The sequence below is a fragment of the Ranitomeya variabilis genome, chromosome 2 (assembly GCF_051348905.1).
Source record: "Ranitomeya variabilis isolate aRanVar5 chromosome 2, aRanVar5.hap1, whole genome shotgun sequence".
Lineage (NCBI taxonomy): Eukaryota > Metazoa > Chordata > Amphibia > Anura > Dendrobatidae > Ranitomeya > Ranitomeya variabilis.
The window spans coordinates 658,656,550-658,679,958 of NC_135233.1; the positions used below are offsets into that span (position 1 = coordinate 658,656,550).

Below are 23,409 nucleotides of genomic sequence, written 5' to 3' on the forward strand. Positions count from 1 at the left end.
CCCACAGAAAAGCCAAAACACCGTGACACGTCCTGGAAGCCCAAAGCACACAAGGATTCCCTCTGGGGGAGGCTCATGTGCACTATATACTCACACAGCATGTCATTACTTTTCTGCATGTAAATAGTTCTTTTTACTTGCAGTGACCAGGTATGTCGCCACCCGAGGGTCAGTGTGTGGCGAAGTGCACTGCCAGCTAAGGCCCTGAGGGTCAGCCATGTCAGGCGCTGCATAATGTACTGGTGGGATCTGTGTCCGTGTGCCACCTGTATGTACCTATGTGGCATCCATGTGACACGCACCGACGCCTGGGAAAAGCAGTACAGTTTGCGCTGATCCCAGGAACAGGCTACAGAAGGTAGCGCTCATCATTGTCACTTGGTCTCCCTGAGATCAGCACAATCCAGCGACAATGATGGGAGTTGTATTCATCAGCAGCTGGGTATCTCTTGTGTAAAATAAAGAATGAAAGTTATAAAAATGACATGGGCTCATATGTAATTTTCATAATCAGCAAAGGGAAAGCCCGTGGCTGGGGGCTAATGTTAATAATTTGGGAAAGGAAAAATATCCCAAAAGGTTCCCAGGCTATAAATAACTGCTCACAGCTGTTTGTTTAGCCTTTACTGGGGAATTGACAGGGTCTTTCTATAAATTCTAACCAGCAAAGGCTAAACAAACAGCTGTGGGTTGATGTTAATAGCCTGGGAAGGGACCATGGATATTTCCCCCACTCCCAGGCTACCAACATCAGCCCTCAGCTGCCCCAGAAATGGCGCAACTATAAGATGTTCCAAATCTGGAGCTTAGCCTCGCTCTTCCCACTTGCCCTGGTGCGGTGGCAAGTGGGGTAATATTTGTGGGGTTGATGTCAGCTTTGTTTTGTCTGGTGACATCAAACCCATGGGTTCGTAATGGAGAGGCGTCTATAAGATACCCCCATTACTAACCCCATAGTAAGTATTGAAATAAACATACAGCAAGAATAAAATCTTTTATTTGAAATAAAACTGAACACCCTGTTATACACATTTATTTAAAAATAACAAATACAGTTATACCCACCTTTACACCTAATCCATTGAAGCCCATGTCCCCTGTAAAAAACCTAAAATAATAAACAACCATATCCCTTACCTGTCCAACGTGAAGATCATCCATACTGTCCCACGCCACAATCCATTTCTGTGACATCTGATTCGATGATCGTTCACACTGAAAGCCAGGACCCAATGAGCTTCAGTGACCGGCGGTAACCTCAATGACGTCACCGCTCATCACTGAAGCTGCGCTCGCAACAGCTCGCTGTTTCCTGGTTTTCAGCATGATCGGTTGCATCATGGCGCCATTCATTTTGAAATTTTATATTTTTATTTTATAGGGGGGGGACCCTACATAATTTTTTTTTCTGAGCCCCCCCCCCCCCCCCTGTAAATTCAACAGTAAAGGCTTAGAAAACAGCTGTGAGCTGTTATTAATAGCCTGGAAACCTTTTGGGATATTGTCCCTTTCCCTAGATTATTAACATCAGCCCCCAGCTGTCGGCTTTCCCTCTGCTGGTTATGAAAATTACACGGGAAACCACACAATGTTTTTAATTCTTTATTTTACAAAAAAGGGACACAGTGGGTGCTCAATAAGGGCTTGTTCACACTTTGCAGATTTTGCTGCGGATTTTTCCGCAGCGGATTTGGAAAAACCGCAGTGCAAAACCGCTGCGGTTTTCACTGCAGATTTTCCTGCAGTTTCTTCTGCGGATTCCTCTGCGGGTTTTCAACAGCACTTTCCTATTGGTGCATGTTGAAAACCGCTGCGGAATCCGCAGAAAGAAGTGACATGCTCCTTCTTTTTTTCCGCAGCAATTCCTCGCGGTTTTTAAAGGGATTTTCCGCAATGTGGGCACAGCGGTTTTTGTTTTCCATAGGGTAACATTGTACTGTACCCTGCATGGGAAACTGCTGCGGATCCGCAGCGTCAAATCCGCTGCGGATCCGCAGCAAAAAACGCAAAGTGTAAACATAGCCTAAAACTCCCATCATTGTCGCCTGGTCGCTCTGATCTCAGGGAGACCAAGTGACAATGATGAGAGCTGCCTTCAGCAGCCGGTGCCTATGAACAGCAGGAGCTGTACTGCTCTTCCCAGGTGCCGGTACGTATCACGCTGATGACACATGAATGTCATCGGTGTTGCTGATGAAAAGCTGACATATCTGCAGGTTTTTCACATGGACACAGTCCGTGTGTAAAATCTGACATGTGCGTACCACCATTGAATACAATGGGTGTGTTTGTGTCCATATTTGCGACAAAACATGGGCAGCATACGGACACCAAAAACGGACTTGTGAAGTGGGCCTGAGGCTGTGTGCAGATGTTTTTTTTAGGAGGTCTGCTTCAAATTAAGCTTGAAAAATAACTTTAAAACAGGATTGATTCTTCCTATTCTTTCTATTGTAAAACCATGCTGCTGGTGGTATGTTCAGTGCTCTGAGCATTTTGTTTTTACCACTTTAGGTTTTAATAAAATGGCAAGTGGAGAAAAGAAAGTGCATCTCAAATCCTTGAAGTGTCCCCTGATAGAATCCGTTCCAAACTAGACACTGTCCAATCAGAAGACTGCAAGAAAATGGCTCAGAAAAAATACTCTTCAAAACCACAGGAAACCCAAAACTCCTCAAGCAAAGGAGTTTCCTGAAGTAATTTCCATTGGAAAAACTCATAATTTTTGTCTACCTCGAAAACTGCACATAGCCTAACCAAGATGACTCAATTGCAACAGAGTAAGAAACAGCTGCCAGAAGGGGAAGAAGACTGATCCCCAGCAGTACAGATTAACAATAACACTAAAGAGCATGCAGGAAACAAAAATTGATCAACACAAGTTATTTATGTGATAGCCCTTTTACAGAGCTTGTCACGTAAAAGCCATTTGTTTGGGTTAGACCTCATTCAGACTTCGAAGTCAGCACTACATTAGTATGGCTAAATGGTGAGAGTGCAGCATCTGACTGATCTCAGTGCACAAGTCTCCACAGTAACAGTCCAGCAATACAGCCAGATATAGAAGAGATGGGACGCCACTCACCCAATCCAGGTCACCAGCTTTGTTCTCTTCACAAACCGCGCAGTGTAAAATGACTTGTTACATGTTCTATCCATGTTTTTCACGGCTAGAACATGTACCCATTACATCCTATGGTGTTGTTTTCTTGCCGTTTGTCCGACTCACCTATAAACGTATAGTTGTCTGAAGACCACAGACGGCACACAAATGATATCCAGGTGCACTGCATGCGCTGCATAGAAGAAGCTTTACAATCACTGAAGGTAAAAACGGACACATTTACCAAACAGATGAGAAGTAACAGATGTCTGACTGAGGCCTTAGGTTGTTTTTGTCAGTCCCATAGACCAGTAGTGGACACAGACAGAAGAGGCCCCTGGGCTTTGTAGTCCAATAGCTTATCATAATTTTTTGCTTTGGAGGTAGCAGTGGCCCCCTTACCTCTAGGGCCCCCGTGTAACTGTATAGGTTGCACCAATGGTATGTTCGCCCCTGCCATAGACGGAGGCTGCTCCATTTAGGAATGTGTGACCACAGCTCTGTTTGAACTTCTCACTGGGTTGTGGAGGAGGAACACGTGTCTACAGACTTCTGACCTAGTGCTCTTAGTGTCACAGTGCTGGCACCACTGATCAGACATTGACCAGTTATCCCATGGAGGTGATAAATGTCCTTCCTGCCTATTAGGTATTTAAGACCGTGGTGGAAATTCATTATGACTGTAGGGACAGACAAACTCCCCTCCTCCCTGTACACCATGTGGAATATTAAACGGAACATGTCGAAAATCAATCACAGGATAATAATGCAGAGCAACCTAAAGACACGCCCCAGAGGATCCTATGAGCAACACTCCAATAGTAAAGACCATGAAACGTAGCACTAAATATAAAGGCCCATATCTCTGGAACCGTATGGTGGGTATAAAAAAAGAGAGAAAAAACAGAATACTTAATGCAGCAGCAGATGTAAAGTAAGTGCAAAACTGTCTACTGTTGACCTAATGACAGGTCCTCTTGAACAATTACACAGTGTAAACATTGGCTGAAGTTCATCTTCACATGTTTTATTTTTGGGTAGTTTTTTGCAGTCTGGTCCTTCGGTCGACCATAAATACATATAAGTCTACACAAAAGCTGTCTATAGAAAACGATAGGTGATTTTACATGAAAGCTCAGTTCGCACTTGCACTCAAATTCAGGTTCTCTGTTCCATTTTCAGAGTAGAACAACAGAATCTATAGCTATAAAAGCTCTGTCATATGGCGGATATGAACGATTTATGGAAAATATATAATGTTCTGTAAAAAGTTACGTATCACACTACACTATTTTTTTTTACTTTCTAAAGAAATCTGCAATAGGAGCTCCAACACAAATCTAAACTTTGGAGGCTTCATTTCAATTTTAGTTGTGTAGGAACAATTATCAAATCTTCAGAATTGTGATCTTAGCTTTAGAGATTCGGACCACCATATTTGATGATCTATATATGGTATATGGTCCGTAATGCCAGCAGGAGGCAATACGTTCGGGTCTGGAGACCCGCAACCAGTTTGGGCATTGAGGTCCATATATTCACTGTGAAATACGACCATCTGAACCTTGCCTTATACATGTAAGAGCATTATACAGCTGAAAACCAGTACATGGGTCAGACATTTTTTTGGAAACATTGATCAAGGGTGCAAACCAGAATTTGTCATTGTAACCAATGTGCCGTGACTATGGGTTATATAATGGTGGGGCTTCATAAGGGCAGGAAGTAATTTTTCATAGTTGCATTCTACATTAGGAAAGGTATGTGGATTATTTTCCTATTTCCCCTTACTATATTACAGGGGTATATGTGACAAAAAATACTACTAATGTTCTACTTGTCGGCTGCTTTTAGCAGAAAGCAAATCTGTGCACCTGCATGATGTAGAAAACAGGTTTGATCAGCTTAGTCGTCTGGAAAGTCATTGGGTGGAGACACACCTTTATTAAAGTATGTCTGGGCCTGAAAGTATATTTCAGGAGAGCAAGCACTGGAAATACGGATGTCAGCTTTTTGCTTTCACTCAGTCGGCTGATGTTCCATGATAGTCCAACCAAAATAGCTAAGAAACATCCTGTGCAGGGAACTGCCTTTTCATTTTCAATAGCCGTCTTTCTTCATTTTAGCAGGTCTACCTCACTAAGTCAATATTATGGACATTAATGTGGCCTACACGCTAAGGCTGGCTGGATATTTCACTGGGATTTCTGTATGTATGAACCATGAGCTGAGCTATGTGGAAATACTTTATTTCTTTACTCCCTTAACAAACATTTAGCGTTTGGAAAAGAGGAAATGAATCCAAAAACACAAGCAGTGACTCTGTAGAGTAAGGCCGTTCTTCATGTCACCATAATAGAAGCTCATTTTAGCACCTGCTTAGCAGACACAATAACTGGAAATCCTGTGGTGCTACTGAAATGGACTTGGATCAACATAGGATCTTATGGTGAACTTAAAGGGAACTTGTCACGTTAGAAAACGCTGTTAACTTGCAGATATGGGGTTAATCTGCAGGTTAATAGCATTCTGGATCTGCCCAATTCACAGACTAAAGGCCCCGTCTCACATAGCAAGATCGCTAGCGAGATCGCTGCTGAGTCACAAGTTTTGTGACGCAACAGCGACCTCAGTAGCGATCTCGCTATGTGTGACACGTACCAGCGATCAGGCCCCTGCTGTGAGATCGCTGGTCGTGTCGGAATGGCCTGGACCTTTTTTTGGTCGTTGAGGTCCCGCTGACATCGCTGAATCGGTGTGTGTGACACCGATCCAGCGATGTCTTCACTGGTAACCAGGGTAAACATCGGGTTACTAAGCGCAGGGCCGCGCTTAGTAACCCGATGTTTACCCTGGTTACCAGCGTAAATGTAAAAAAAAACCAAACGGTACATACTCACCATCTGATGTCCGTCAGGTCACTTGCCGTTTGCTTCCTGCTCTGACTGAGATCCGGCCGTACAGTGAGAGCACAGCACAGCAGTGACGTCACCGCTGCGCTCTGCTCTCACTGTACGGCCGGCACTGTCAGAGCAGGAAGCAGACGGCAAGGGACCTGACGGACATCAGATGGTGAGTATGTACTGTTTGTTTTTTTTGGTAACCAGGGTAAACATCGGGTTACTAAGCGCGGCCCTGCGCTTAGTAACCCGATGTTTACCCTGGTTACCCGGGTGCTGCAGGGGGACTTCGGCATCGTTGAAGACAGTTTCAACGATGCCGAAGTCATTCCCCTGATCGTTGGTCGCTGGAGAGCTGTCTGTGTGACAGCTCCCCAGCGACCACACAACGACTTACCAACGATCACGGCCAGGTCGTATCGCTGGTCGTGATCGTTGGTAAATCGCTATGTGAGACGGGGCCTTAAGGCTGCCGTCACACTAGCAGTATTTGGTCAGTATTTTACATCAGTATTTGTAAGCCAAAACCAGGAATGGAACAAATAGAGGAAAAGTATAATAGAAACATATGCACCAATTCTGTATTTATCACCCACTCCTGGTTTTGGCTTACAAATACTGATGTAAAATACTGACCAAATACTGATAGTGTGACGGCAGCCTGATAGCAAGTGAGTAATTCTGCTACATACAGACAATCTGATAAAAACAATTTTTAACAAACTTTGGAATTTTTGTAAACCACTTAGATGAAAAAGAACCTAGACATGTTTGGTGTCTATGTAATCATAATGACCTGGAGAATCATAATGGCAGGTCAGTTTTAGCATTTAGTGAACGTGGTAAAAAAAAAACCTAAAACAAACAACTGTGGGATTGCACTTTTTTTTGCAATTTCACCGAACTTGGAATTTTTTTCCCATTTTCCAGTACACAATATGTTAAAACCAAAGGTGTCATTCAAAAGTACAACTCGTCCCGCAAAAAACAAGCCCTCCATATGGCCAAAATAAAAAGATATCTCTCTGGGAAGAAGGGGAGCAAAAAATGAAAACTTAAAAACCTCCTCCGGGGTTAAGGGGTTTATCGACTTTTCTTTTTTTTTTCTTTTCCTTATGGTACATGTTGACTTTTTTTTTGTGCCAGACTATTGAAAATGACACGCGTGCTCCATGAATTTTTGGTTAAAATCTAAAATGTGCTTTATTTTTGTCTTTATCCTTTTGTTGTTTAAGTTGTAAAGCGCTGCGGAATATGTTGGCGCTATATAAATAAAATTATTATTATTATTATTATTATTATTGTTGCAAAGGTTGCATTAAAATATTGCAAAATTGGTGCAAAAAAATTCATTAACTGCGTGATTAAAACGCTGCTATTTCCTGATCATGGGCACATAGCCTTACAGTGTCCAGAAATGATGATGTAGAACCCTCCCCCAAAGACCGTGGTGTGACAGGGTGCACCCCCCCAAAGACCCAACAAATGACAGCGGCGCTGCATTCGGAGCCCTACCGGTGTACATAGAGTATAGAATTGCTATTGTACCTTTATCTGTATCTTCAGCACTATACAGAACCTCTATCTCCCGCGTCAAATTTGAAGTCATAATGGTCGGCTAACAGATATTGCGAGTGTATGGCCAGCTTTACTAGAGTTCTGTGGAGAGCAGCCATCCAAAGACAAGGCTACAGATAGGGAGCTGTATATTATACATTCCACGAAAGGCAATCCATTCAATTATACTGTCACTATGTGACAGCTAACATATTTTCGCACGTATATTGCAGTTGGAAAGCAGGTAACATCTTGGCGGAGAGTCAGATCTCCAGACTGTCTGCAGATGTAGCATCATGATTCACTGAGAAAACATAGAGTTGATTAATACTCCACTGCTTGATCTGCCGGTCAGCGAGGTATTCCTACTGCTAAGCAGATGTCGGGGAGCACCTGTTAGAAGAAAGTGACTCCCAAATGTGGCCGCCATTGGGCACACTTTCCTGATCTTCCCTATTGTCGGTGGGAATTCTGTACCATCTAACAGTATACACATATTCTCTGTAAATATACACTGCATGAGTATATAGTGATATATGTTTAAATACTAAATGGCCCCAGACACAATTATTTGCAAGCTAAGTACATTCAGGATAAGCAAACAGGTCGCCAACGAAATCATGTGACATTTTCAACATCTTTAGAAAGTTGGGAAGAACATCAAAGCATTTTTTTTTCTTCAAAATAGTTTGGGTGGAGCAAAGAGTTTATTGCACCTTGTGTAACCACAAGGCTGAGTGTCTGCCAGATTCACGAGCAGACGGGCTTCACACCAGAGCTGTCATTGACGACAGTTATAGCCTTGGGAATTTGGCCTCCTAGGGGTTTCAAATTAAATTTTAGTTTTGCTAGTTTTGTGATAGGGAATGTATTCATCCGCTCTGCTCCTTTTTAGCTTCCAGAAAGGCTAAAAAAATAAAATAACCTGTATATTTTATGTTTTACAAACATCTGAAATCACACCATAAGAAGTCAAGAAGATCCTAAGCTGACCTAGAATTGTTCTGCCTTTTACCTGGGCAGGAATATGCATTGTAATATGTGCATGATTGATTAATTAGCAGTAACAAAGAAAAATAATACTATAGAAAGTTAATATAGTGGCATTTTGTGCCAAGGAGTATGGAAGCTAGCAAACCGTTTGGGATTTTTTTGGTCTGCCATGTTTGATTTTCACCACTGATTATGCTGCCCTGCAATGCACACTACTCATATCTCTTCCCTGGAATGCTGTACCACTATTTTACTGCAGAAATTTGACTGTCCAGTCATATTACATATATGCTCTGAGTCATGGGACCATAAAGAGCCTTTGAATGCCTCTGGCTGAGGTACATTAAGGTATACATGGCACGTTTTAGCTGATGTTTTGTCTTATAAGATAAGTAACTGTTTCCAGCGTGCTCGAAAAATATGTTTGACAGCCGCATCACATGCAGTGGGTGCCTGTTTGATAGGCAATCCCTGCATGTTCTGCAGCTGTCTAACAGCCGTGAGACATACAGCCACGGGGACTCAAAAATATTTTCCTAGCACGCCAGAGACACTCGGTTAGCATATTTTTTGAGCACCCGATCATGATGGGATAACACCTTATCCGAGCATATTCGCTCATCATTAGTAGTAAGCCTTACTGGTGTGTATGAGACCTACATTCCATGTCAGACTAGAGTGCCAAGGGCCCACCAGTAACCAACTCCAGGGATCCACTTTTCTGCTACATGCAAATGTGACATTATTCTCAATCACAAATAACAATGAACTAGGCTGATTGATCTACTATGGAATTGTCTAAGGGGCACTTCCGTCTGTCTGTCTGTCTGTCTGTCCCGGATATTCATTGGTCGCGGCCTCTGTCTGTCATGGAAATCCAAGTCGCTGATTGGTCGTGGAAAAACGCCCACGACCATTGCCACGACCAATCAGCGACGGCCATAGTCTGGCAGCAAAATGGCCGCTGCTTTACTGCCCTGCAGTCAGCGCTGAGCGCTCACACAGGGTTAATGCCAGCGTTAACGGACCGCGGTGTAACGCACTCCGTTAACGCAGCTATTAACCCTGTGTGACCAACGTTTTACTTTAGTAAAAAGATCTAATGTTACAAATAATAATAATAAAAAAAAGGTTATTCTCACCATCTGACGTCGCGCGCTGTCCTCGTCAGTGCAAGCGGCAGGTTCCGGTGCCAAGGATGCTATGCGAGAAGGACCTGCCATGACGTCACGGTCATGTGACCGCGACGTCATCACAGGTCCTGCGCTCATAACAACCTTGGGACCGGAAGCTGCCGCGTGCACCACACACAGGCGCCAGGAATTCAAGGGGCCTTCGGAAGGTGAGTATATGTTTATTTTTTATTTTAACCCCTTCATGACCTTGGGATTTTTTGTTTTTCCGTATTCGTTTTTCACTCCCCTCCTTCCCAGAGCCATAACTTTTTTATTTTTCCGTCAATTTGGCCATGTGAGGGCTTATTTTTTGTGGGTCGAGTTGTACTTTTGAACGACATCATTGGTTTTACCATGTCGTGTACTAGAAAACGGGAAAAATATTCCAAGTGCGGTGAAATTGCAAATAAAGTGCAATCCCACACTTGTTTTTTGCTTGGCTTTTTTGCTAGGTTCACTAAATGCTAAAACTGACCTACCATTATGATTCTCCAGGTCAGTACGAGTTCATAGACACCTAACATGACTAGGTTATTTTTTACCTAAGTGGTGAAAAAAAATTCCGAACTTTGCTAAAAAAAAAAAAAAAAAAAAATTACGCCATTTTCCGATACTCGTAGCGTCTCCATTTTTCATGATCTGGGGTTGGTTGAGGGCTTATTTTTTTGCGTGCCGAGCTGGCGTTTTTAATTATTTCAATTCGGTGCAGATACGTTCTTTTGATCGCCCGTTATTGCATTTTAATGCAATGTCGAGGCGGCCAAAAAAACGTAATTCTGGCGTTTCGATTTTTTTTCTCGTTACGCCGTTTAGCGATCAGGTTAATGCTTTTTTTAATTGATAGATCGGGCGATTCTGAACATGGCGATACCAAATATGTGTAGGTTTGATTTTGTTTTTAATTGGTTTATTTTGATTGGGGCGAAAGGGGGGTGATTTAAACTTTTATATTTTTTTTTATTTTTTTCACTTTTTTTAACTTTTTTTTTAACTTTTGCCATGCTTCAAAAGCCTCCATGGGAGGCTAGAAGCAGGCACAGCACGATCGCCTCTGCTACATAGCAGCGATCTGTTGTTCGCTGCTATGTAGTAGAAAATCAGGTGTGCTGTGAGCGCCGACCACAGGGTGGCGCTCACAGCTATCCGGGATCAGTAACCATAGAGGTCTCAAGGACCTCTATGGTTACAATGGAGAAGCATCGCCGACCTCCGATCATATGACGGGGGTCGGCGATGCGCTCATATCCGGCCGCCCGGCCGGATGCGGTAGTTAAATGCCGCTGTCTGCGTTTGACAGCGGCATTTAACTAGTTAATAGCGACGGGTGAATCGCGATTTCACCCGCCGCTATTGCGGGCACATGTCAGCTGTTCAAAACAGCTGACATGTCCCGGCTTTGATGCGGGCTCACCGCGGAGCCCTGCATCAAAGCAGGGGAGCTGACCTCGGACGTACTATCCCGTCCGAGGTCAGTAAGGGGTTAAGTCTTTTTTAATCACGCATATAGTGCCCACATTGCTATATACTACGTGGGCTGTGTTACATACTGCGTGGGCTCTGTTATATACTACATCTCTGTGCTATATACTATGTAGCTGGGCAATACGTGACTGTCCAATATACTACGTGCTCTGTGTTATATACTACGTAGCTGTGCAATATACTATGAATCAAAAAATACACGACCTGCAGCCCAAAATATCCAAGGGCGGTGCAGAAAATAATCACATTAGGTGCCAGAAATTAGCAAGAAATCATACAAGAACAAAACACCATGAAAAAATAATGTACCAGAAATTTATTGAGAACATACCAAATAGACAAATACAAGAAATAAAAATAGGGATTTGACAGGGAGAACCATGAGTGGATGGCACCACAGAAAAGCAGGACCCAAGCAGGCTAAACATGTAATATTGACAGAATGCTCTAAGATTCCCAAATAGTCATGCAGAGTCACAGACAGTAAAGGTATACAAGGAGGGCTGTAAACCATCCCAAAAACAAAAGAGCAAACAAAAACCAGTCGGTCATAAGTAATAGAATTATGTTACCTGAAGGGGTGCCGAGATTCTGCGGTGCCACCCTCCCCAACGCGCGTTTCGGCGCTATATGCCTTCTTCCGGGGGAATATACTATGTGGCTCTGTTATATGCTATGTGGCTGTGCAATATACTACGTAGCTATGCAATATACTACGTGCCTCTACAATATACTACGTGGCTATGTTATATACTACGTGGCTCTGCTATATACTACGTGGCCTGTGCTATACACTACGAATCTGTGCAATACACTACGTGGCTATGTTATATACTATGTGGCTGTGTTACATACTACGTAGCTCTGTTATATACTAATTAGCTACTGTATGTTATATACTACGTCGGTTGTGTTATATACTACGTAACTGTGCAATATAGTACGTAGCCTGTGCTATATACTACCTACATATTCTAGAATACCCGATACATTAGAATCAGGCCACCATCTAGTAAATGAATAAGATGCTGCCTTTGTCTGTACATAGTGATTCAAGAATGTAGTGCCAAGTACTGCTCATATAAGAGGGTGGTGGCCCATCATTGCACAGGGGCCCACAGGAGGATTCTCCTGTTCTCCTGTGGGACAATCCAAGCCTGTGTACATTCATAATGCCAGAACCAAGCTGCTACTTGAGGTATCCTCCTAGCTAACCCGTGTCATTCAGTGGCACTATTCTAGACCAAGATGTGGATCAGGTTGTCCATGTTCTGTTTCACAAGTTATTTTTGGCAAGTTTTGCCTTTGTGGCTTATCACAGGAGCGTTGCCTAGTATAATGCACTGTATAGTATACAGTAAACAGTGAATTACAGATAGTAAAGGACGTTCTCTCGTAACAGTACAACGTTCATGATTTTCAATAATACAGAACCTCTGACAACATGTCAGGACCACCCTCCTTGGGCAAATATATCAGAAAGGTCCTGCCCCAATTCTAATTTTTCATCAAGACAGACCACAAGAGCCATATATCTGCCATAAAATACAAATTAGATGCAGAACCCTGCCTGATAGATGAGTGTGCCTGAACATGACAGACGGGCACTGGATGTGTATAGTGAAATGGTCATATGATTTGGTTGTGTTTTCACTCTCTTGTTCAATGTGTATCTTCACTTTGTAAATTAGGGTAGTCTGTTGAATCATTCATGTTTCCCACAATATGTGCACTCATTTAGTTAAAAGTTGCTTGAAGTAAAACAAGTCATGACTTTTTATAGAGCGTTCGTACTGCAAAATGGCCTAAAGGCAATTATTACTCCTACACTATTTTAGATAGTAGTTAGATAAACTTTAAAAAAAAAGAAATACCGTACATTCAGTATATTATCATAAATATTTCACGAAAACAAATCCGATGCAATACCCCCAAAGCATATAATTCTGTCTGGCTCCTTATTTTAAGTGACCCTGTGATCTTTTCGGTGCTTACAATAGTTAGAGATCATCTTTAATACTTGATTAATGATATGTAGTAGTTTTTTTTTTTTTAAATACATTTTGAGATCACAAAAACGGATTTAAAATGATCCAGTACAGGATTCATTCATTGAAGTGTCATAAAATGTTTTTTTATTTGCCTCCTTTCTAGCTGCTATCTGTTATATGTTTTTTTTAATGGGATAAAAAACAATCTGCACAACTTTTTTGTCCAGTCCAAAAATCAGATCAATTTTTTCTTTTATCATTGAAGTCTATGGGAAATGGATCATAATAATTTGTATTACTTATTTATAGAGCACCATTGATTTCAAGAGGTTACATACAAAATACAAAATGTAAAATACAATGAACAAACTAACAGTGACAGACTGGTACAGAAGGGGAAGAGGGCTCTGCTCTTGCGAGCTTACAGCGTACAGGATACGGGATGGTTATCTGTTACGTCATCCATTAACTAACCTGATTTTTGCACATGATTTTAGTACTGCATATGTCCAATGCCCAGAATGCTAGTGACACCTTGAAAGAATGGATTTAGTACAAACAAAACAAAAAAGGGTTGAAAAACAAAAACTCAAGAGGTATTCCCATCTCCAAGATCCTTTCCCAATACGTAGTAGGTGTAATAATAAACTGAGCATGCTCTGATTTTTTTAGGATCCAATTAGCCGGATCAGCTAGTCGGATCCGGCAGAAAAACGGACCCGTCGCATGAGTTTTTCAGAATCTGAGATGGATCCTTTTTTTCAAAATTCGACAGATTGCGACTGATGGCAAAAAACTGATGTGTGGAAGGGGCCGAAGGAAGAGCTCCAGTCATTTTTGTTTGCGCTTACAGTATTATAGTTACCGTACTCGCTATCAATATTCTCGCTGTTAATTTATTAATCTCCCTTCATTATGGGTAGTTGGGTCATCTGACTATTCTGACAACCAGAACAGTACATCCACTATTGTATAGACAGGAAATCAGTTTCTGACTTCTTGTGAGTCACAGAATGCCATCATTATCTAATAAATACCCCTTGGCAGCTTTCAGACTCCTTGAATTCAAGTTGATGCTGTGCAATACTTGGACCAACCATCATTAAATAGTTATCATATACATCTTGTAGATTGTGAGCCTTCGCGGGCAGGGTCCTCTCTCCTCCTGTACCAGTTATGACTTGTATTGTTCAAGATTATTGTACCTGTTTTTATTATGTATGCCCCTCCTCACATGTAAAGCGCCATGGAATAAATGGCGCTATAACAATAAATAATAATAATAATAATTTTGTGTGAAGGCAACCTTACGCCATTATAACTGCTACTACAATTTTTTGCATCTATTCCTTTCAAACATGACTATAAATGTGTTAAAAATGTAAAATATGTTAACTGGGCAGGAAAAAATATACTTTTACAACAAAATTTACAAATTACCATTTTTGATATGCAAAAGAATTTGAAATCTGTTTTAAAGCCAGAAAACTACTTGGCTCTGGAAAAAAAAAACCTCAGCTGGAAATATTTGGCTGAAGTACAATTAGAAATGTAGATGAGCTGTTTTGTGAATTAAATCTGCTAACAAATGTAAACACGGTATATTATTACAAAGAGTTTCTCTCAAGTAGGCAGGTTATTTTATTGCTTCGCCACGTAAAATGATTCCTCCCAAAAGTGAGTTTTGGATTATGAAATACATTTCAGGTCTCAGCACAGTTTGATCCAAAACATATTTTCTAATGTTGTTACACAACTGGCAATATTTAATTCATTGCTACATAACTGAGTAAAAAGTATAAAAATGTATGGACACATCCCATGTTTGAGAAGAAGGCATTGGTAAATGGACAATATACTTATTATATTTAATTAAGGGTATAAAATCCACTCAGGAAAAAGCCTTTTCCTTTGTAGTTTGTGTTTTTTTCTCAGTGATTACTTAACAATACACCTACATTAGCATTCTGAAAAGACAACAAACACTTGTAAGGGTACTGTCACACAGTACCATTTTAATCGCTACGACGGCACGATCCGTGACGTCGCAGCGATCGTATGATTATCGCTCCAGCGTCGTAGACTGCGGTCACACGTTGCAATCACGGCGCTGGAGCGATGCCGAAGTCCCCGTAACCAGGGTAAACATCGGGTAACTAAGCGCAGGGCCGCGCTTAGTAACCCGATGTTTACTCTGGTTACCAGCGTAAACGTAAAAAAAACAAACAGTGCATACTCACATTCCGGTGTCTGTCCTCCGGCGTTCTGCTTCTCTCCACTGTGTGAGCGCCATAGCCGGAAAGCACAGCGGTGACGTCAGACGTCACCGCTGTGCTCGCTTTCCGGCTGGCAGGCGCTCACACAGTGGAGAGAAGCTGAGACGCCGGGGACAGACACCGGAATGTAAGTATGTAGTGTTTGTTTTTTTTACGTTTACGCTGGTAACCAGGGTAAACATCGGGTTACTAAGCGCGGCCCTGCGCTTAGTTACCCGATGTTTACCCTGGTTACAAGCGAACACATCGCTGGATCGCTGTCACACACAACGATCCAGCGATGTCAGCGGGTGATCAAGCGACGAAAGAAAGTTCCATACGATCTGCTACGACGTACGATTCTCAGCAGGATCCCTGATCGCTGCTGCGTGTCAGACACGGCGATATCGTAACGATATCGCTAGAACGTCACGAATCGTACCGTCGTAGCGATCAAAATGGTACTGTGTGACAGTACCTTAAGGAACACCTATGGATCTTAATCACAAAGGGTTCATTATCACCCTTGCTTAATCACACTTAGTGAACAGATGGGGGTTTCCTTATGATACTACATTATGCCACCAGTGAAAAAATATGGCTGGTAACACATGATTGCTGGAGGTTTCTGAAGTCATATTGCTGCAATAAAGAAGTCATGACACAATCTTTTTCAGCCAATCAGAAAACAGATGTGTACATGTCTATGTCTGACTATAGCTTGTCATAAAAAGCACTGTTCGTGGGCACCTGGCAGCTTTAAAAATGGCTGCCATGAACAGGCTTGGCACTAGCTATTGTTTTCCAGACCCCATGACCTTCACCCTCTAACCACTGTACAAGGATCTGGGGCCACGGAATCAGCTGCTGTTCGCTGGTGCAAGCTGGTCATGTTGCTTGGTCTAAGTGGAGCGCCCCCACACCCGCCGCAGGGCCTAGGGGGGTACCCGGAGCCGGGCCTCTAGGTCTCAGTCCTGGGGTTGTCACGGTGGCTAGACCCGGTCCGTGGCCCTGTTTGTCAGTGGGGGACGTCCGGTGCAATAAGTGGTGTTGTAACGGTGCAGTTGTGGGGTGCAGGTCGCGGTAAATAATGAGGACACCAGGTTGCAGTCTCTTTACCTCTTTACTGAAGATCTCTGAGTCCTCAGTCCAGAATACGGTTCACCAGGCTGCGCAAGTCCGGCCGGTCCAATGGCACTTCCAGAGTTCTCTTCACAGGAGGAAATCTGTGCCTTCCCCCTAGCGCTATGTGTTGTAGTCCTTCCCTGCTGTGCTTACGGAAAGTACCCCACAACTGTTGTGTCTGTTTCTGATGTTTCCTCACAACTCGACTAGATGATGTTCTGCTAATCTTCCGTCCCTCCCTGAGGTTCGGGTAGGAACGGCACCCGTTTGACGGGTAGGCCTGGAGTTCTTCCGGGACCCTAGAGACGCCCCTCTCCCGCAATTGCCTCCCAAGACTTCATAGGTGATTTGAGTTAGACAGCCCGCCTGAGACTGACTGTCCTGCCGCTGTTTGGAGTATTGCTTGAAGCTGAATGTTATTCTACTCCCTCGGCGTTCCGGCCACCGGTAGTGCGCCTCAGTAGGATGTTGCTTCGGTCTTACAGCACGACTCCTACTGGTATTTCTCCTTTTGCGTGATCCCGTTTCTCACTCAGCACAATCTATCTCTCTTCTAATCCTTTCTTGGGCACCGCCGCTATCCTGAGCAGGCACGGTCCCGTTACGTTCGTTCTCGTTGCCAAGCCTCTGTCAGGATCCCACCCCTGACAGAGACCCTACTGTATCTTCCCCTACAACACCCTCTGCCACAAGGTGTTGCCTGGTTACAACCCAGTCAGCTTTTCTGATCTAACTTCCTGCCTGACCCCCAGTTTACCCACTATGGTGGGGAGTGGCCTAATGAATAGCACCCTTAGCTCCCCCCTGAGGCCCGGCTGTGAAATGTATTGGTGTCTGTGATACCTGATCAGATGAACTCCTTCAGTGCCATCGGACGCACCATAGCTCCCCATAGTGGCGGAGCCACAGTACTGCAACGACCAGGACTCTGGGGCGCTGCACTCCCCCCTGGTTAAACACAGTACTCCGGGACTGGGAAGAAAACAACAATACAAGTTTAGCAAAAAGACATACAGTTTTGTTTGAGTGCAAAAATAATAAGTATACTTGAACAGGCTTCCCTTTATGGGAGGTAAGGACACTTGAACGTTACAAAACATGGTTAAACATTAAACATTGTGTGAACATGTAAACCCTTTAAAATGTTTTTTATTAAATATCTTTAAAATTACAAATATCCCAGTGACAAAAAAACAGGATCAAAAAAGTGCACCTCTCCTAGTGCTATCCCTGCACTTAACTGCTCTCCCTACCTAGCAGTGGAGGTTGGCACCCTGATAGAATGATTTTGGCGCCCCCACTCAACGGTGGCTGTCCACTGCTACCCCTGTTTTCTTCCTAGATAGCTACAGGTGGGAAAACAATGAGCTATGAAAAGAGATGAAATAAAGCGCAAGGAAAAAACAACAAACAGAAATAAGGTGCACATAAAAAATCCCCAGTTGTTGTCCAATTAGGAAAAAATTCACATAAGACAATAATGACATGGGGAATAACAATATGTCAATACACAAAAAATGGTTCAAGAGAAAAAAATAATATTTCCACCAGAGCTAAAGCAAAGTCAGTCTCTTTTGGCCACAGATAGAGTCTGCACCATGGTACAATCAATATCCTCTTTATGCACAAAGGCATATAATTAAGGGCCGCAAAGTGACCAGCAAGAATCAAAGACCAATGATGTATAGTCTGGTAATATACGCGGAGCTATTGTGGGTAGCCAACCAGGGGTAATAACCCCAGATTTATAGTACTTAGCTTCCCAGCTTCGCAGCAGTCATCTTAGTCGCCTCGACGCGTTTCCCCGAACTACGTTTCATCAGGAGGCAGTTCAGAGCAAAAAGGGGGTATAAGTACACATACTTATCGCAAACCAACAGCAACGAATAGCCTGCTACAGTGGCAGAGCCATCACCCTATCCCCCTTAAACGTGGCATACCCAAAGGTCAATTTCTCCGTATCAGAAGAAATTGTTCCGATGTGGCCACTTATAAACATCAGGCTAGTGATCTATATTGGAGGTTTAAGGAGAGGGGATACCCTACAGGTGTTTTGGTAAGATCTTATAAGGAGGCGCTCGACAGGGATAGATCCCTATTACTGAGAACACAAGAGAAATCTAGGGATGCCTCTGGTCCGGTCAGACTGATAGGGACCTTCGATAATCAATCTGAAAGAATATACCAGATCTTGAAAAGACATTGGGGGGTACTCCGGGCGGACCCGGGCCTTAGAGACATTATCCCATATACACCTGGCATCACGTATAGTAGGGGTAAATCTATCGGAGACAGGCTGGTGCACAGTCTGTATCAAAAACCACAACCAAAGGGCACGTGGCTGGATAGAAAACCTCTTGGCTTCTATAAATGTGGAAATTGTAGCAAGTGTCAATACGTGAAACCATCAAGACAGTTCACTAGTGCTGCTAACGGGAAGAGTTTTGATATAAGGGATTTTGGCAATTGCCGGTCAGTGGGAGTAGTGTATAAGATCACTTGTCCCTGCCCCCTGGATTATATAGGGAAGACCACCAGGGAGATAAAAACCAGGTTTGGGGAACATCTTGGTGACATAAAACATGGTAGGGACACCCCATTGGCTCGGCATGTAAACCAAGCACATGGAGGAAGGCTGGAGGGAATAACATTCTGTATGATTGAGTTGTTAAAACCAAGGATTAGAGGAGGTGATTTTGATAAGGCCCTCCTAAAACGCGAGGCAGAATGGATTTTTCGCATGCAATCAGTATCACCCGGGGGACTTAATGAGTCTTTGACCTACACCTGCTTTTTATGATACTCTCTGTCCATCATCCTAGTAATGTTTTCATCTACTCTGGATTTGCACTCTGCGTAATTGTGTATCTAGAGGGGGCAAACTGATGTGGGGACTGCTATAAAAAACTGCATTTTATATTTTGCATTAGTCTATTGCTATGACTAACATTTAAATTGATTCTTTATATCCCTTTATCATTTATATCGTCCTGTGCAGTACCGGTTTATATATCCTTCTGTAGTCTATGTACTTACTAATATAAAGCAGAACTCATGGCAACAAGGGATATTATTCCTGTTATTTAAATTTCTTTCTTCTTAATTAAATTGGACATTGTATCTAACGATAAAATAGTATGTCTATTAGGACATGGTTCTTTAGCCAAATGACGGTTCTTGCATACTGGATATTAGCCTAGTGACTTTTTCTGTCACTGCATTATGTGTGCCTGTACATCTTAGACTGCATATGGATATCTTTTTAAAGCAGCTTATACTATATAAAAGTTATTGTGCCCATGTATATTCAACATTTATTTAAACAATGACATGATTTTTATTTGGTCCAGATATACATTAATATTTGCATATAGGGCTATACAGTTTCCAGACATCATGCCTGTTACGCTCGCGTGCCTGTAATTTTCGCATTGTGCACACTTGCGCAGTGGAGATCATGAATGAAGATCCCTGTCATGCGCTTTACACCGCCGTTTATCCCGTTCCATGGGCACTATGCGCATGCGCGAGTTTGTCATTCTGGCGCGTGCGCACTTTGTTGTATGAAGACGGCGCGTGCGCGCTTTGGTGTATGAAGATGGCGCCGTCCATGACAGCGTGCAAGCGCGTCTATGAGGACGCCACTGTATCTATACCGCCGGTATGTTATGCACTTTATATATGTTTATTAATGATCTGTCCTGTCCGTGGGGAGGGACCCACGGATGTCTATAGACATGACTATATCAATTAAGTCTGTATGTTTGACTAATTCATTATATTACTCAGTCTTTTTCCGGAGATAGGGGGCGGACACCTCACTGGCCGGTTATTACCGACCAGTGATAGTCTATTCATTGTTATAAAAACACCTCCCCTTCCCCTGGATCTTCAGGTCTGCTTTGCATCATGGCACCTGTATCTTTGGCTTAATGGTTCCTGCTCTGAACTGCCTCCTGATGAACCGTAATTCGGGGAAACGCGTCGAGGCGACTGAGATGACTGCTGCGAAGCTGGGAAGCTAAGTACTATAAATCTGGGGTTATTACCCCTGGTTGGCTACCCACAATAGCTCCGCGTATATTACCAGACTATACATCATTGGTCTTTGATTTTTGCTGGTCACTTTGCGGCCCTTAATTATATGCCTTTGTGCATAAAGAGGATATTGATTGTACCATGGTGCAGACTCTATCTGTGGCCAAAAGAGACTGACTTTGCTTTAGCTCTGGTGGAAATATTATTTTTTTCTCTTGAACCATTTTTTGTGTATTGACATATTGTTATTCCCCATGTCATTATTGTCTTATGTGAATTTTTTCCTAATTGGACAACAACTGGGGATTTTTTATGTGCACCTTATTTCTGTTTGTTGTTTTTTCCTTGCGCTTTATTTCATCTCTTTTCATAGCTCATTGTTTTCCCACCTGTAGCTATCTAGGAAGAAAACAGGGGTAGCAGTGGACAGCCACCGTTGAGTGGGGGCGCCAAAATCATTCTATCAGGGTGCCAACCTCCACTGCTAGGTAGGGAGAGCAGTTAAGTGCAGGGATAGCACTAGGAGAGGTGCACTTTTTTGATCCTGTTTTTTTGTCACTGGGATATTTGTAATTTTAAAGATATTTAATAAAAAACATTTTAAAGGGTTTACATGTTCACACAGCTTAGATCATTCCCAAATTCTAGAGATTTTTTACTTCATAATTCGTTTTAAACATTAAACATTATAAATTACAGGCTATAAATAACTCCTGTTACCCAACCGGGTATTCTACTAAGTGCAAAAATTGCTGAACAATACTTTAACATTGTCTTTAAGGACATACACTCTGTATCCACCAAAGACCTTCCTATAATCACATTATAAGGTAAATTAATTTTTTCATTCCCCTTCTTTAAATCTGCAGGACCGCCTGTCCTATCGGCACCAGACCTACTGCCTCTCCTTTCGGTTACAGGACCGCCCCGTTCAACCAGGGCCTACTGCCTTTTCAACTTCTATACACAGTACAGATCATAACATTACTTTCAGTTTTAGAAGCACTGAGCCATCTACGTATGGCTCTTAGGAGGACTCTCTACCTAGCCCCTACGGGTTTACTTTCTGTCCTCTGTAACACATTATTAACTCTTTCTTTACAATAACCAACTTACTATGGAGGACTCAGGGTTTACCTTCTATCCCCACTTTCTATCAACATTATCAATCATTCCTTTTCTTCATCATCATTTCTTCACAATTAACTGGTTGGATACATATAACTTTCTCATGTACACATTATCATTACTTTCTTTCATCAAACATTATTGCTACCCGTCTTAAAGCAATATCACCGTTTAAGTGCAACAATTGAACATCCCCTTTAAGAAGGGACCAAGTCTCTATGAGGTAGCATTTCTTCTCAAGCTACCAGTCCTTACTCAGCAAAGGTTCCAGTGTGGTATCTTCACAAAGAGTCCTTCTTTAAGTAAAACCAGTAGGAAGCGCCTTTAATAAGGTGCTAACTATATACAAGGAAGAGTTTGTATCATGCACTGTTCATGATTGCGGCAGTTCTTGATAACAGGAAACAAAAAGTGGAAAAACAAACCAAACAATTGGGATCCCGGGTCAACAAAGGGATCCCTTTAAAAGTTAACCCTAGACGGGTTCAGCAGCAAAACAGGAACAAACAGTTAACGGGAAGAACTATTTACATTTTCATGGTTTCGAGGTTTATTCTTACTCAGGTGGCCTTGGCTCCGGGCCCCCGTCTACTGTGGCACGGATACCAGCGGCAGGCCCCGCAGGGACCACCAGGTCACCCGGTGTCTGAATTTGAAGACTGACCCTGCTGGCGAGTTCGGGAGCTACTACAAAGCGCACAGTGGAGACAGTAACGAGATCTGGCAAATCTGGATCAACCATAATTGGGGCCACAGGTGACACTCCCTCAGGCTCACATCGCTGAACATTCCGGGCACGCCATCCTTGTGCGTTCCAGTGATGGGTGTACGTCACCTGATCCCCTTCTCGCAATGGTTCGCCATCCCGATCACAGCAGGGAGTTTCCACGTCATAACTAGCAATGAAGACGTCAGTCGATAGACCCGGTTCCTGTATAGAGCCCCATCCTTTCCTTGGGTGGAAGGCCGACACCATTCCTCGCTTCACCACGTCTTTCCTGCCAGGCTCAGACTTCTTGCGTTGTGTCTCCCGTTGTTCAACTCCATCTCGCTGTTTCCAGTGCTGGAGCACGCATTGATTGTACTGGTCCCAGGTAAGTATCGCGATGGTGAGACCATCCACCGGAACCCCATCCTGCTCAACCCAGGGGGTGTCCCACTGGAACATCACTCCGTCCGGGCCCATCTCTATGGGCTCCCCCCACCTGGTTGGTAGTGGCGGCAACAACTTCCCGATCGCGCTGGGGCCGAGGACCACCCGCTCGATGGTGAACGAAGGATTACTGCTGCGGGGAGGATCGGTCGCGGGAGCGGGATCGAGCGTGGGGGCAGGGGTACCTGTCGTACCTGCGCCTGATGTGGTTCCACTGGTGTCGATCCGGTCCGCTGACAAGAACGCTGGAGTCGGCTGCTGCTCGGACTGCGGCTCTTCCAATACGGTCCCCGGACGCGGCTCCGCTCGCTGTGGTTCCTCCTCCGCTGGCTCCGAGGACGGGATTGGTGGACTCAGCTCCGCTATCTGTTCCAGGGGCTTCGAATCCTCCGGCTGCAGGGGACACGGGTCTGCCTCCGGTGAACGAGGGCAAACCGGGACTGCTCCTTCCCCGTTCCGGCACTCGCTGTTCTTCGTCATGGTCCGCTGATCGGTGGCAATGCATGCAT

General features: G+C 43.4%; 1 protein-coding gene across 5 annotated transcripts in view; it reads right to left on the minus strand.

Annotated features, from left to right (window-relative positions):
* Positions 1 to 23,409, minus strand: part of SASH1 (SAM and SH3 domain containing 1) — a 1,249,329-nt gene that overhangs the window by 223,882 nt on the left and 1,002,038 nt on the right. The window lies entirely within an intron of this gene.